The following is a 16679-nucleotide window of genomic DNA, read 5'->3' on the forward strand; positions in this document are numbered from 1 at the left end:
TGGTTTGCAGAGCAATTCCTTTCTTCAGCTTGTTTTTAACCTTATCTTTTCAGACCATGACTCTGGAAGTTCTTACCTTTGATTCTCAATACTTTGATAAAGTATTTTCCTAAATAAAGAGCTATTAGATTTGAATTCCTAGCTATACCAAAGTGACTACAGCTGGTTCTTATATTAAGTATTGATTTTTCTTTCCTTTTCATGAATAATTCTTTCCATTTAGCAGATGAGGAAACTGAGGCTCCAAGTCTATAATTAAATGAGCACCAGAGCTAGTAAGTGGTGGTGCTGAGACCTTATTTTTCCACTCTGTTCTGTTTTTCAAGAGACTTTAATGACAACTTCATTGTTTAATGTTGTCATGATATCAAGCTGTATCTTAATTTATTTTTCTCCATTAGAACTGATTACCTCAAAGAACACTTTTCATTGACTTTCCACTGCTCAGAATGCAAGGAACAAAATCTCCACCCTAAGGAGCAATGGATGTCATAGCTGCTGTTCACATAGCTGAGTCAGGCTGTTTATATTCCTTGTAAAAGTAATTGTCTCATTAATCTTCACCTCAATCACCTAGTCCTGTGCCAAGGTCAAAGATGCAGGTAAATTGCAAATGTGTCCCCATGCACGTGGAACACAGCACCTATGTCAGTTTGGTTTGACATGGCAATGAATGTTGAGGAGTCAGAAGCTGGAGGTGAAAGAGATGGAGGCCCACCTTTTGCAAATGTGCACAGTGTCTCTACTTTTAGTAACACCAGAAATAAGTATGTTAACCAGGCATGGAAAAATCCTGTTCAGCAAGGGAGGGCTAATTTCCCTAAATTCTACCATTGTTGCAGAAACCAGTACTTGATAAACCACGCACCACACTTGGAGAGTTGGAGAACTTAGGTATATTATGCCGGTGGCCCCAGAGGAGTTAACACTCCAAGCTCTGACCTCCCAACAAAGGGGTTACAGAGTTTTTATATATGGACAGGCGTGATTGAGCAGGTTTGTGGGTTTGTAGGGGCTCGAATGATTGCAAAGAGTGGGACAAGGGTGGGTGAGATAAGATCCAGTTCCTAGTATTGTGAGTCCCCACTTTCTGAGACCTACATGATCTAGACTTTGCAAGGAGCAAGCTGAGTTACAGAGCCAGAAGGAGAAGGAGGTTATATAAAAATTTTCATTTTTCCTCTTCACCATAAAAAAGGCTCAGCACTGAAGAATTGATGCTTTCAAATTGTGGTGCTGGAAAAGACTCTTGAGAGTCCCTTGGATGGCAAGGAGATCAAACCAGTCAATCCTAAAGGAAATCAACCCTGAATATTCATTGGAAAGACTTATACTAAGGCTGAAGCTCCAATACTTTGGCCACCTGATGCAAAGAGTTGACTCATTAGAAAAGACCCTGATGCTGGGAAAGATTGAAGGCAGGAGGAAAAGAGAGTGACAGAGGATAAGATGATTGGATGGCATCATCGACTCAATGAACTTGAGTTTGAGCAAACTCTAGGAGACATTGAAAGACAGGTAAGTCTGGCGTGCTGCAGTCTATGGGTCACAAAGAGTTGGACATGACTGAGTGACTGAATAACAACAGCAACAGATTTACTCATTTACTCAGTATTGAATTAAATGGTAAACTTTTACTCCATTCTTAGGCCTTCGTTTGTTTTTTACTCATCATCCTGCTGTCACAGAGGCAATGACTTAAATGCAGAAACACCCATACAGACAAGAGTTTTCACATCAATGCTCAAGTTACATCACTGGGCAATCACTGGAAAAGAACTATATCACAGCAGGTCACTGATTTGTGGGCTAAGCTTAGGAGAAAGAAATAAGGGAAAGGATCCTTAGAGATGGATTATACATCTTTTAGGAGAGAGAATCAAGTGTGTGCTTTTTAATTTGATTTTCTTATTCGACAGTTATTCACTGGGCCAGGTACAGTGTTAAATACAGGAAAAGCAATACATAAGATGCTGAGCCTGTTGTCAGAAGCTGAGGGTAAACAGGTGATTATGTTATGACTGCGCAGATGAGCTGACAGGTGATGGGAGAGAGGTAAAAATCCAGGGTGCTGTGAGACCCTAGAGCAGCACAGTCTTGGTGGGCAGAGAGAGCTTCTTTGAGGAAGTGTCACCTAGAAGAACCCTACGGGGCCTTCTTGGAACAGATTCCCCACCCCCATGTCCTCCACCTACCACTTGTCTGTAGAAAACTTCAGCCTCTTAGAACTTCTCACTTCTCTGAATTCCAAAGACTAAATTTAATCAGAGAAGTGAAAAAATGCAGAAAGAAAGGAAAACAGACAAGCAAGACAAAATAATAGCCCAGCCATTAAACAAAGTCAAGGCCTTTTAGTTCAAGGACTATGAATAATATTCTGAGCCCTGTCCTTTGAGCTATTGTGCAGATGCTGAAACCCCCAGCAGGTGGGAGAAGTTAACTGTGTGCTCCCCACAAGCACGGAGACCTCCAGACTGGTTGGAACTAGAAGGTTGATGATGTCACCTCCCAGTTACCCCACCACTAACCAATCAGAAGAATGTTTACATGCTGATCCCGCACCCCACAATCCCCTCCCTCCTCCTGTTTTTAAAACATTTCCCTGAAAGCGATCAAGGATCAGTCTTTTAAGTACAACTGTCTTGACTCCTTCACTGAAAGTGTTAGTCACTCAGTTGTGTTCGACTCTTTGCAACCCCATGGACTATATAGTCTGCCAGCTCCTCTGTCCATAGGATTCTCCAGGTAAGAATACTGGAGTGGGTAGCCAGTCCCTTCTGCAGGGGATTTTCCAGACCCAGGGATCGAACCCAGGTCTCCTGCATTGCAGGCAGCTTCTTTACCATCTGAGCCACCAGGGAAGCTGGTTCCTTGCAATAAAGGATGCACTTTCCTTCATCAAACCCAGAGTCAGTAGATTGGCTTTACTGTGTGCCAGCAAATAGAACCAAGTTTGGATTGCTAAATGGAAGTAAGCTGGTATCTGAAGGATGAGAAGGAGTTTGTTAGGCAAAAAGAGAGGTGCAAGTGGATGTTCTAAACAAATGGGACAGCAAAGTTCAGAGGTTGGAAGAAGAATTGTGAGAGCAACTGCTGCTGCTGCTGCTAAATCGCTTCAGTCGTGTCCGACTCTGTGCGACCCCATAGATGGCAGCCCACCAGGCTCTCCCGTCCCTGGGATTTTCCAGGCAAGAACACTGGAGTGGGTTGCCATTTCCTTCTCCAATGCAGGAAAGTGAAAAGTGAAAGTGAAGTCGTTCAGTCGTGTCCGATTCTTAGCGACCCCATGGACTGCAGCCTACCAGGCTCCTCCATCCATGGGGTTTTCCAGGCAAGAGTACTGGAGTGGGGTGCCATTGCCTTCTCCGGTGAGAGCAACTAGGTGTGGTCAAAGGGGAAGAAAGAAAATAAGGATTAGTTTTGGACTCAGTGAGGTTGAGATACTTTAGAAGCATCTAAGTAAAGATGCTCAAGAGAAAAATGGAGCAGACACTTGGGGAATGAGCACTGCATGATCTCAGGAAAACCTTCTAGGGGACTGGTCCAGGAGATGTCACAAGTCAGGCAGAGCTGGTGGGATGTGGCACATGGTAAATGTGGCATGTCTGCCGGCCAGATTCAGCTTCAGGATGGCCACTTTGAGACCCTGAAAAGAAATCAATTCATTGCATTTGCAGATGAAGAAACTTGACAACCATGGTTCAGTGACTTGCCCGGTGACTCATCTTTGGTTATTGTCAAAGCAGAGAGAAAACACACATGAGTCCTGAGTGCTTTCCCATGCTCCACCCTGCTTCAGTTTAGAATAGGCATTCACAACCCCCAGTTTGGTGCCAGGTTTCAGGTGAGGTGAGGAAGACCGGATACTCATTTATCTGCCAGGATAAAGTCATGAAAATTCTCCATGCTGTAACTGATCCACTTTGCTTATGCCTGAAACTAACACAACATTGTAAATCAACTATACCCCAATAATTTTTTTTTTTTTTAAGTAGAGAATACAATTCACATGAGCCTATCTAGGAAGCAGAAACAGACTCACAGACATAGAGAACAGACTTGTGGTTGCTAAGGGGGAGGAAAGGTTGGGGAGGGATGAAGTGGGGATTTGGGGTTAGCAGATGCAAACTATTGTGTATAGAATGGATAAACAACAAGGTCCTATTATATAGCACAGGGATCTATATTCAATATCCTGTGATAAGCCATAACGAAAAGGAACCAGGAAAAGAGTATATATATATATATATATATATATATATATATATATATATATTGAGTCACTTTTCTGTACAGCAGAAATTAAACACAACTTTGTAAATCACCTAAACTTCGATAGAATTAAAAAAATAAAACCCACTCTCCATGCTGTACCGAAGAAATAAGGCTTTTCATGCACTTTTTTCTCTTTCTTTTGTGAACAGAGGACAGTGTGTGTGCTTTTCCTCCACTTGGTACAAATGGTATACTCATACCCCTGATTCACAGAACATTCCAGAGTCTCCCAGAAACCTCTGGAATCCTTTGATAACACAGACCTCACATTAGAGAGTAACATTCCCACTCAACTCAGCTAGCACTTTTGGGGCTGCTGCTGCTGCTGCTGCTAAGTTGATTCAGTTGTGTCCGATTCTGTGCGACCCCATAGATGTCAGCCCACCAGGCTCCCCTGTCCCTGGGATTCTCCAGGCAAGAGCACTGGAGTGGGTTGCATTTCCTTCTCCAATGCGTGAAAGTGAAAAGTGAAAGTGAAGTCTCTCAGTCGTGTCCGACTCTTTGCGACCCCATGGACTGCAGCCTACCAGGCTCCTCCGCCCATGGGATTTTCCAGGTAAGAGTACTGGAGTGGGTTGCCATTGCCTTCTCCTACTTTGGGGGCTAGCACTGGGCAAATGGGCTTCCCAGATGGTGCTAGTGGTAAAGAATCCATCTACCAATGCAGGAGACTTAAAAGATGTGGGTTCGATCCCTGGGTCTGGAAGGTCCCCTGGCGAAGGGCATGGCAACCCACTCCAGGATTCTTGCCTGGAGAGTCCCTTGGACAGAGGAGCCTGGTAGGCTACAGTCCATAGGGTCGCAAATAGTCGGACACGACTGAAGCAACTTGGCACGCACACACTCTGCAAAAACTGTTTTTAGTTTCTTTTCATTGGGAATGTAAGAGGTTGAGGGTGACTGGCTGCTTCATATTAGGGCACAAATAATACCAAACTTGTCTTTTACATCTTGAGGAACATCTTAAAACTCTTCACAAGCCACCAAAGCTTTGGGGGAAAACAACAAACAGTTTTCTCTCAAAGCTTGCCAAGCATAGCCGGGCCCCTTGCATCCTCCGAGGCGGGGGCAGGCCTCCAGAGCTTTGAGGGCCTAGAGAAACATGAATGGACACAGTAAATTCCTTCTTTCTTTCATGTTTTGAATAACAAAGATTTTATTGTATGGCGTTGCCAGATCTGGTTCTCCTTTAAAAAATTCTTTAAACTGAATTTCCTTTTGGCCTCAGGCAGGACAAGCCCATTTCATTCACTGCCTTGGGCACAGGAAGTGACACACCTTTGTCTCTTTTTGAGTACTCTGTGCAGAGAGGCCAATACTAGGATAGCGTTTGGAGAAAAGAGTTTCACTCAGAGATCAATCAGAAAGAAGACAGTAGGTAAAGCTCTCAAGTCTGTCTCCTGGATCCAGGGTGCAGTGTGAGATGTAAGGAGTTGGGGGGAATTTCAAACTTGGAAGCTGGTTGCTGGTCTTGAATTAGTCCACACAAGCTATTCCTGCTGCTGGAGTCAAATTTTCCTTACTGAAGAACTTCTTGCTTGCTATGGAGAAGGAAATGGCAACCCACTCCAGTGTTCTTGCCTGGAGAATCCCAGGGACGGGGGAGCCTGGTGGGCTGCCGTCTCTGGGGTCGCACAGAGTCGGACACGACTGAAGCGACTTAGCAGCAGCAGCAGCAAGGGGTTCTGGAGGCAGCATTTCTATTCTTTAGGCTCTGCAGATGGAAGGTTCTTGGTTCCAGGTCATCCTGGCAGCATGGGTTCCCTTCGTGCATATGCGCAATGCTGTCTCTAAAAACCATTCAAGGTTTGATTAATCAGCCTAAGGAGGCAAAACCAGTTAAAACTGGCCAGTGTTTTACACATTAATTTACTGCCCTGCTTCCCTTTCCTTGCTTTTTTTCCCTCTTCTTGTTTCTATTTCTAGCTTCCCCTTTCTTGCTTTTTTCCCACTTTCTTATCTTGCTTCTTGACTCTTTTTCTTTAAAAATTTTTTATTGTAATATTGTGAATTTACAATATTATATTAATTTCAGCTGTACAACATTGTGATTCCATATTTTAAAAGATTTATACTCCATAGAGATCTCTTCAAGAAAATTAGAGATACCAAGGGAACATTTCATGCAAAGATGGGCACAATAAAGGACAGAAATGGTATAGACCTAACAGAAGCAGAAGATATTAAGAAGAGGTGGCAAGAATACACAGAAGAGCTGTACAGAAAAGATCTTCACGACCCAGAAAATCACGATGATGTGATCACTCACCTAGAGCCAGACATCCTGGAATGTGAAGTCAAGTGGGCCTTAGGAAGCATCACTTTGAACAAAGCTAGTGGGGGTGATAGAATTCCAGTTGAGCTATTTCAAATCCTGAAAGATGATGTTGTGAAAGTGCTGCACTCAATATGCCAGCACATTTGGAAAACTCAGCAGTGGCCACAGGACTGGAAAAGGTCAGTTTTCATTCCAATCCCAAAGAAAGGCAATGCCAAAGAATGCTCAAACTACCACACAATTGCACTCATCTCATATGCTAGTAAAGTAAGGCTCAAAATTCTCCAAGCCAGGCTTCAGCAATATGTGAATCGTGAACTTCCTGATGTTCAAGCTGGTTTTAGAAAAGGCAGAGGAACCAGAGATCAAATTGCCAACATCCACTGGATCATCAAAAAAGCCAGAGAGTTCCAGAAAAACATCTATTTCTGCTTTATTGACTATGCCAAAGCCTTTGACTGTGTGGATCACAATAAACTGTGGAAAATTCTGAAAGAGATGGGAGTACCAGACCACCTGACCTACCTCTTGAGAAACCTGTTTGCAAATCAGGAAGCAACAGTTAGAACTGGACATGGAACAACAGACTGGTTCCAAATAGGAAAAGGAGTACATCAAGGCTGTATATTGTCACCCTTCTTATTTAACTTATATGCAGAGTACATCATGAGAAACACTGGGCTGGAGGAAGCACAAGCTGGAACCAAGATTGCCAGGAGAAATATCAATAACCTGAGATATGCAGATGACACCACCCTTATGGCAGAAAGTGAAGAAGAACTAAAGAGCCTCTTGATGAAAGTGAAAGAGGAGAGTGAAAAGTTGGCTTAAAGCTCAACATTCAGAAAACTAAGATCATGGCATCTGGTCCTATCACTTCATGGGAAATAAATGGGGAAACAGTGGAAACAGTGGCTGACTTTATTTTGGGGGGCTCCAAAATCATTGCAGATGGTGATTGCTGCCATGAAATTAAAAGACGCTTCCTCCTTGGAAGGAAAGTTATGACCAACCTAGACAGCATATTAAAAAGCAGAGACATTACTTTGCCTACAAAGGTCCGTCTCTTCAAGGCTATGGTTTTTCCAGTAGTCATGCATGGATGTGAGAGTTGGACTGTGAAGAAAGCTGAGCATCAAAGAATTGATGCTTTTGAACTGTGGTGTTGGAGAAGACTCTTGAGAGTCCCTTGGACTGCAAGGAGATCCAATCAGTCCATCCTAAAGGAGATCAGTCCTGAGTGTTCATTGGAAGGACTGATGTTGAAGCTGAAACTCCAATAGTTTGGCCACCTGATGTGAAGAGCTGACTCACTTGAAAAGACCCTAATGCTGGGAAAGATTGAGGGCAGGAGGAGAAGGGGATGACAGAGAATGAGATGGTTGAATGGCATCACTGACTTGATGGACATGGGTTTGGGTGGACTCTGGGAGTTGGTGATGGACAGGGAGGCCTGGCGTGCTGTGGTTCATGGGGCCACAAAGAGTCAGACACGACTGAGCGACTGAACTGAACTGAACTGATACTCCATTTAAAGTTACTATAAAATATTGGCTATATTCCCTGTGCTGTACCATATACCCTTGTTGCTTATTTATTTTATACATAGTAGTTTGTACCTATTTATCCCCGGCCACATGCTGCCCCACCTCACTTTCCTCTCCACACTAGTAAACACTAGTTTATTCTCTTTATTCCTGGAAAACTGGGGCTCAGAATTTCCTGTCTAAAATAGGAAATTCTTCATATTTCAGCCCGGAAACTTGGGGCACAGATAAAAATATGGGAAATACATTTACACAGTTAACACATTTTGAATTGTTTTTGAAGAAATCATCAAAATTTTTATATGTCTTATGGTACTCATTATCAGAGTACTCCTTATGAGAACGAGTATCAGAGGTACTCACTATCAGAATGTGGACTTGGTAAAACGTGACTTTCGCATGGCTTTCTTGTCCATATTTATCTTGTTGGTAGATTCATTGGCTTCTTTTGACTAATTAGTTCTTTCTGAAGCAAAGATTAAAATGGTATATCTAGTTCATGTGGTTTTTAATAATTTCATGCAAAGTAATTTATCAGTTGATTTTTCTATTGTATATAATTTCCCATTTTCATTTTGTCACTTTTTTCTTCTTGTTGTTTGTAGCTATACATCAATTTTTTTTTAATTGTAGTAGAGTCTGTATTTGTGTTGCAATACAACATAGTGATTCAATATTTTTATGGCATAAGGTTTATTTAAATATTACCAAGTTGTGAGCTGTTTGGAGATGAATTGCTTGTGGGTATCTTGGTTTGCAAATATTTCTTTGCTTTCTGGGTTGCTTTCTTTCATTCCTTAAGGCCCTTCTTTTGGGCACCTGCTTTGAAACTGAAGTAGGTCGTGTTTTCCTGGTTTTGGGTTTATTTCCCATTGCTCTATGAGATTGATTCAAAAAGACCTTGCAGTAATGTCATCCAAACTCAAAAAGACCTTGTAGTTTATATCATCACATGTCCTACCTATGTTTTCCTTAAGACTTTCATAGACCCCCTCCTGACCTTTAGAAATTTATTAATTGGAGTTAATTCTGTGTATGGTGTTAGAATGTTCTAACCTCATTCTCATTTTCTTTGTTTTAATAACCCTCACAAGATCCTTCAGAGTGTCTCTTACCATTGTATATCCCCAGCATCAGGGGAGGAATATTCCCTTTTCTCCACACCTTCTCCATCAGTTAGTGTTTGTGAAGTTTCTGACAATGGCCATTCTGAGTGCTGTGAGGTGATTTCTGCTGAAACTTCCTGTGGTTTCAATTTGCACTTCTAATATTTAGCGAAACTGACCTCTTTTCATGTGGTTTATTTTCAAGGGTGAGTTCATGTTACGTCTCGAGGAGGCTTCTTATAACTCAGCCCTGTTTTGAATTCTTTTCTGATAACCACCCCTAGGACGTTTGTTGAGATCAGCTGTTTTTGACTTACAGACGCTTTGGCCTTGAAAATACTCAGTGCCCGTCAGCACACTTGCTCCTTGGAAGAAAAGCTATGACCAACCTAGACAGCATATTAAAAGGCAGAAATATTACCTTGCCAACAAAGGTCCATCTAGTCAAGGCTATGGTTTTCCAGTGGTCATGTATGGATGTGAGAGTTGGACTGTGAAGAAAGCTGAGCACCAAAGAACTGATGCTTTTGAAATGTGGTGTTGGAGAAGACTCTTGAGAGTCCTTTGGACTGCAAAGACATCCAACCAGTTCATCCTAAAGGAAATCAGTCCTGAATATTCATTGGAAGGACTGATGTTGAAGCTGAACCTCCAATACTTTGGCTACTTGATGGGAAGAGCTGACTCACTGAAAAAGACCCTGATGCTGGGAAAGATTGAAGGCAGGAGTAAGGAGTGACAGAGGATGAGATGGTTGGATGGCATCACCGACTCGAGGGATATGAGTTTGAGTAGGCTCCGGGAGTTGCTGATGGACAGGGAAGCCTGGTGTGCTGCAGTCCATGGGGTCGAAAAGAGTTGGACACCACTGAGCGACTGAACTGAACTGAACTGATCAGCACAGCTTTTCAAGATGTCATTACAGAAAATGGCCACAAAGCAGCAGCATTATTTAACCTGATACATTCCCCTCCCCCCACCCACCCCCGACCCCCTATCGCCCGTCATTTCTGTGTGCTTTTACATTGGAATAGAGGTGATTTCTTTCTTTCTTTCTTTCTTTTTTTTTTTTTTTTCCCATGGGGATGGTCTGCTGGTAAGGATTGGGGGTAGGAGGAGAAGGGGATGACAGAGGATGAGATGGCTGGATGGCATCACCGACTTGATGGACTTGAGTTTGAGTGAACTCCGGGAGTTGGTGATGGACAGGGAGGCCTGCTGCTGCTGCTGCTGCTGCTGCTGCTAAGTCACTTCAGTTGTGTCTGACTCTGTGTGACCCCATAGATGGCAGCCCACCAGGATCTGCCTGGCGTGTTGCAATTATTCATAGGGTCACACAGAGTCGGACACGACTGAGTGACTGAACTGAACTGAACTGAGAGGTGATTTCTGATTTTATGTGTGTTTCAGGTGTACATGAACTTGATTCATTAATGCATGAACAATTATCTATTCTCTTTCAAGTTCTTGTTCCCATCTAGGTGATTACAGTGTGTTCAGTAAACTTCTACCTGCTATTCAGTAGGTCGTTTTCCATCACCTATTAGATACATGTATGTGTGTCTACGTGAATTCAAATCTCTTAATTTACTTTGCCTGTATCTAGAGATTGACGGAGAAGGCAATGGCACCCCACTCCAGTACTCTTGCCTGGAAAATCCCATGGATGGAGGACCCTGGTGGGCTTCAGTCCATGGGGTTGCTAAGAGTCGGACACGACTGAGCGACTTCACTTTCACTTTTCACTTTCATGCATTGGAGAAGGAAATGGCAACCCACTCCAGTGTTCTTGCCTGGAGAATCCCAGGGATAGGGGAGCCTGGTGGGCTGCCGTCTATGGGGTCGCGCAGAGTCGGGCACGACTGAATCAACTTAGCAGCAGCAGCAGCAGAGATTGAGGGCTCCTGCAGAGGGCAAGAGGCACTCCAGAAACATCGTGAGGTCACACTGCCTGCCACATCCTCCCAGGACTCTGAGCCCCACAACAATCCAGCCTTGGGGGACCCAGGCCTGCCCGGTCTCCAGAGATGTGATTCCAGTCAAAGTAACCATGGGATGAGGGGAATAGAGTCAGCATATGTTCTATACTTATTGTGTTTATACAGTTATTTGAACTTGAGTATATACGGGGGAGCCTGGTGGGCTGCCGTCTATGGGGTCGCACAGAGTCGGACATGACTGAAGCGACTTAGCAGCAGCAGCAGCATATAGGTGAATTACAAGGCAGTGGGTGTTTTGTTTTTTGCTTTTTTCAATTCATAGCCACTCCATTCACTTACACATAGATGTGTATATGCTGTATTTCAGGCACTGTTCCTGTATTGATTATTACAGAAATTGGAGTATCATTCCTAGTGTTACCCAGTGGGTCCTTGTGATTTGTTTTCTAAATAGTAGTATGCACATGTTAGTCAAGTAGCTCATTTTCATGTGCCCAACACCTTTTTTCTCTGCTAACAGTAAGTGAGAAGAGTTTTTCCCAAGTCTGTGAACTATTAATCTTGGCTTAAGGAGCTCATATGTATCCATTTTTAGGTTCCACCTAGAAGTGACGTCATATTTGTCGCTGCCTGTCTCTTACGCCACTTGCTATGATCATCTCTGTCTTCTTGCCTGTGCCTGAGCTTGGCATTGTTTCATTGCTCCTTATGGCTGATTAATCTACCATTGTGTGTATAGAACCCATTTTCTTTATTCATTTCTGTGTCCTTGTACACTTAATTTGCAGCCATGTCCTTGCTATGGAAACTGGTCTGGCAGGGATGGCATGGCTACCCTTTGTCTTTGAAAATGTTGCTTTTCCCTGACTGTATGCCCAGGCATGTGAATGCTATTTCCTAAGGCACTTCCATGTTTTGTTTCTAACCATCCTCCATGTTGTTCTTTCTAGTGAGTGAAACAATGGACATTTTTAGTAATCCCATTCAAATTAATCTCTTGATGGGAATTCTGTTCCTGAAACTTCCCCATTTTTATTTTGCTAACCTTCATTCTTGATTATTGCTTTTGTTTGTAGGTATCCATCACTCCTTTTCAACTGGGGCACAGTTGATTCACATTACTGTATTTGCTTTGGGATACAACAGAATGATTCAATATTTTAATGGAATGCAAATGCCAAGTTGTTTCAGTTGTATCCAACTCTTTGCAGCCCCATGGGTGGTAGTACACCAGGCTCCTCTGTCTATGGGATTTTCCAGGCAAGAATACTGGAGTGGGTTTCCATTTCCTTCTCCATTTAATGGAATATCTACCATTTAAAGCTATATGTCAAGGCTGTATATTGTCACCCTGCTTATTTAACTTATATGCAAAGTACATCAGGAAAAATGCCAGCTTGGATGAAGCACAAGCTGGCATCAAGATTGCCAGAAGAAATATCAATAACCTCAGATATGTAGATGAAACCACCCTTATGGCTGAAAGTGAAGAAGAACTAAGAGCCTCTTGATTAAAGTGAAAGAGGAGAGTGAAAAAGTTGGCTTAAAATTCAACATTCAGAAAAGTAAGATCATGGTATCCGGTCCCATAGCAAATAGATGGGAAAACAATGGAAACAGTGAGAGACTTTATTTTGGGGGGCTCCAAAATCATTGCAGATGGTGACTGCAGCCATGAAATTAAAAGACACTTGCTCCTTGGAAGAAAAGCTGTGACCAACCTAGACAGCATATTAAGAAGCAGAGACATTATTTTACCAACAAAGGTCTATCTAGTCGAAGCTGTGGTTTTTCCAGTAGTCATGTATGGATGTGATAGTTGGACTATAAAGAAAGCTGAGCACCAAAGAATTGATGCTTTTGAACTGTGGTATTGGAGAAGACTCTTGAGAGTCCCTTGGACTGCAAGGAGATCAAACCAGTCAATCCTAAAAGAAATGAGTCCTGAATATTTATTGGAAGGACTGATGCTGAAGCTGAAACTCCAATACTTTGGCCACCTGATGCAAAGAACTGACTCCTTGGAAAAGACCCTGATGCTGGGAAAGATTGAAGGCAGAAGTAAGGAGTGGCAGAGGATGAGATGGTTGGATGGCGTCACTGGCATGATGGACTTGAGTTTGAATAGGCAGGCTCCGGGAGTTGGTAATGGACGGGGAAGCCTGGTGTGCTGCAGTCCATGGGGTTGTAAAAGTCAGACATGACTGAGCAACTGAACTGAACTGAAAGATGTTATAACATCTTGGCTATATTTCTCTCTGATGCATACTATATCCTATTTTCTTCTTACATTATACATAGTAATTTTTGTCTCAATTTTTACTTCAATCTGGCAACACCCACAACCAAATCCCCACAGGCATCCATTTTCTGGATTTGTGAGTCTCTTTCTGCTTCATAGATAAGTCCATTTATGTCTTATTTTAGATGGAACTTAAATGTGATTTCTTATGGCAATTTTCTCTGTGTTTCTGACAACCTAGCCTTAGATGAGAATATGTAAATATATTTTTCTGAGAAGAGTGTAATTTTGGGGAATAGTATAATGTCAAATAGAAGTTTATTCTCTAGATCTATGAGTCTGTTTCTGTTTTGTTATATTATTTATAATATTTGTTTGTTTTACTTTTTCAATTCCACATATGAATGATAAGGTACAGGTTTGTTTTTCTCTGTCTGACTTTTATTTCACTAAGCATAATACCCTATATGTCTATCCATGTTGCTGAAAATGACATTATTTCATTCTTCTTAATTGCTGAGTAATATTCCATTATATGTATATACACACACACACACACACACAAACACACACACTCATCTTTATCCATTCATCTGTCCATGAACACTTAGATTGTTTCCATACTTTGGTTTTTGTAAGTAATGCTGCTATGAACATTGGGGTGCATGCATCTTTTCAAATTAGTGTTTGCTTCTCTAGTCTTGCTTCTTTTTCTTGGTTCCTTTTCCCCTCCTTTTCTGTATCACTTTTCTCATTTCTCTTTTGTTGTTTCCAATGATGGCTGGGCAACTTCAGTGGCCATTACACTGCTTTCCCTGGTGCTTACCCATCCTACAGCAGTCTGGGGTTCTCCGCTCTGTTATACCAAGAAAGAAAAGCTATGACCATGAAGGTAGGGGCTGGCGAATGTGTTTCTGGCTGAAAATCTGTCAAGAAAAAAGGCCTTTTTGGTATGTGAAGAGGGGGCTGGAGATGTACATCAAGGGATCATCTCATGATTGAAAAGTGAGTTTGGTCCTCTCAGTCCGACGCCTCTAACTTCACAGAGATGAAGTCACTTTATTCTCAATGACATTCTCAGGCTGTGGTTCTTTCCTCTTCTTGAGGCAGAATTAATTGCTTCTTCATCTTTGATGCCTTTGCTTTCATGTATTCTTGTGTTGGGGCACTATCACCTTGGAATAGAATTGGTTGTCTGGGGTCTGCTTCTTCCCTTACACAGTTGAGCATGTACACATTCGCCCACAACACACACACACACACACACACACACACACACATACACACTCTTCTTTGAGGCCTTTGTTCATCTCTATTTTTCCTTACTTGGTGCCTGGAACATAATAAGACATCAGTAAATGTTTGCTGCATGAATAAGTGACTGAATGAGAGTTGTTCCACCTAGGATTGCCTCCCTCTCTGTCCACGAGTTCTTACCTGTGTGTTCCCTGCTATGAAAACACACATATACATTTCAATGTTTTTTCAAGGTCCTGCTGGGACCTTGGACTGGCTCAGACATTTGATTTTCCAAACCATGGCAATGCAATAGTGAATACAATGGGTTATGTGTTTCCCTGCACTGGTGTTATAGATAAGTGTCTTCTCATCTTAATCTATACAGAAAGATTTCCCCATGTGCCCTCTTCAGCAATCCGGTTATTTTGTAGTGTTTCTGATCAAGTGTGCTTGTACTTCTCTCCTAAGTGACATGTCTCCATCGGCCGCCTGTGTTGCCTAATTATGGTGCAACCTTGGGTTAACTCCTCCTCAAGCTGACTGTCCATCTTCCCTTTTCCTCCACTGTTTTTTATCCCTGCAATAATTTCCAAGCCATGGCAGCTACCCGGGACATGGTCATTTTGTACTGAGCTTCCCTTCTTGTAGCTGAGTGAGTGGCGGGGGGCGGGGGGCGTGGCGTGGGGGCGGGGTGCTGTTTCCTGCCTTCCTGAAGATATTGAAGGGAGTCTCCTGGCATCTCTAAAGGTGGTGTGGAAGAGATTCATGTGTATTTGTGCCTGTGTATTAAGCCTGTGAGTGTGTGTGTGCTCAGTTGTGTCTGACTCTTCGGAACCTGATGGACTGTAGCCTGCCAGGCTCCTCTGTCTGTGGGATTCTCCAGGCAAGGATTGGAGTGGGTTGCCATGACCTCCTCCAGGGGATCTTCCTGACCCAGAGATTGATCCTGGGTCTTCTGCATTGCAGGTGAACTCTTTACCGCTGAGCCACTGGGGAAGCACATGTATTAAGCCTAAACTACTCATATTATAAAAATATGATTGTGGTCAAAGGAGTGAGTTCAGCGCACAGAAATCAAAATTTTTTTAAAAAAAATGAGTGCTTTCCTTTCTAAAGTGGTATCAATGTTGGTGTCTACCCAGATCGGAGTCATTTTGCAGATGTCTGGGCTCTCCTAGTTCACCAGCATTCTGCCATCTGACAGCTGATAATTCAGAATTTGCTGATTCAGAGGCTGCTTATGGGTACAGAAATTTTAATCCACTTACTGTCTATAACTGATAGCTCCTCTGGTTATGTATAATCCCCCATAGGAGTGCTGAGCCTTGCATATGCCAGGTTTTTGACAAGTGATTTTTGCACATATAGGATTAAATTATTTCACAGGGGAGAAAAAAGAACAAGGAATGGGAACACTGAAGGCTCCAGAAAAGGGGAGAGCAAGGTCACAGTAGCTCTTTTTTCTCAGATCCTACAGGAATCTCTGTAAGTTTTCTGGCTTAGGGAAATGACTCTGATATATCAGAATATTTTCCTAAGATTGCCCTTTTCAAAGACCACAAGCCTAAAGGTTTGAACCCAAAAGGAACAGTTCAGAGTCAGGGCTCCAGAAAACTCTTCAGTCATAGAAATCTTTGTAGATACCCTTCCTCTTATTTTTGCAATACCTTATTTGCTGAAGCACCTAGTATGTTTATTATTTTGACTGTTAGTGGTGTCCTTTAGATGAATGTAGCCACTATGAAGAACAGTATGGAGGTTTCTTAAAAAACTCATAATAAAACTGTCATATGACCCAGAAATCCCATTCCTGGGCACACTCCCGGAGAAAACCATAATTCAAGGAGGCACATGTACCTCAATGTTCATTGCAGCACTATTTACTATAGCCAGGACGTGGAAACAACCTATATGTCCATCAACAGAGGAATGGAGAAAGAAGATGTGGTACATATATACAATGGAATATTACTTAGCCATGAAAAGGAATGGAACAGTGCCACTTGCAGAGATGTGGCTAGACCTAGAGACTGTCAGACAGAGTAAAGTTAA

General features: G+C 42.5%; 1 long non-coding RNA gene across 2 annotated transcripts in view; it reads left to right on the plus strand.

Annotated features, from left to right (window-relative positions):
• Window positions 1-2577: 2577 nt before the first annotated feature.
• Window positions 2578-16679, plus strand: part of LOC112442684 (uncharacterized) — a 42927-nt gene continuing 28825 nt past the window's right edge. Inside the window, exon 1 of one of the 2 annotated variants that reach the window (XR_003030932.2) lies at window positions 2578-2745. This is a non-coding gene — a long non-coding RNA (uncharacterized lncRNA). The remainder of the gene's footprint in view (window positions 2746-16679) is intronic. The other variant, XR_003030933.2, reaches the window with a different exon arrangement.

Source organism: Bos taurus, chromosome 2 (assembly GCF_002263795.3).
Source record: "Bos taurus isolate L1 Dominette 01449 registration number 42190680 breed Hereford chromosome 2, ARS-UCD2.0, whole genome shotgun sequence".
In the NCBI taxonomy this organism is placed as follows: Eukaryota; Metazoa; Chordata; class Mammalia; order Artiodactyla; family Bovidae; genus Bos; species Bos taurus.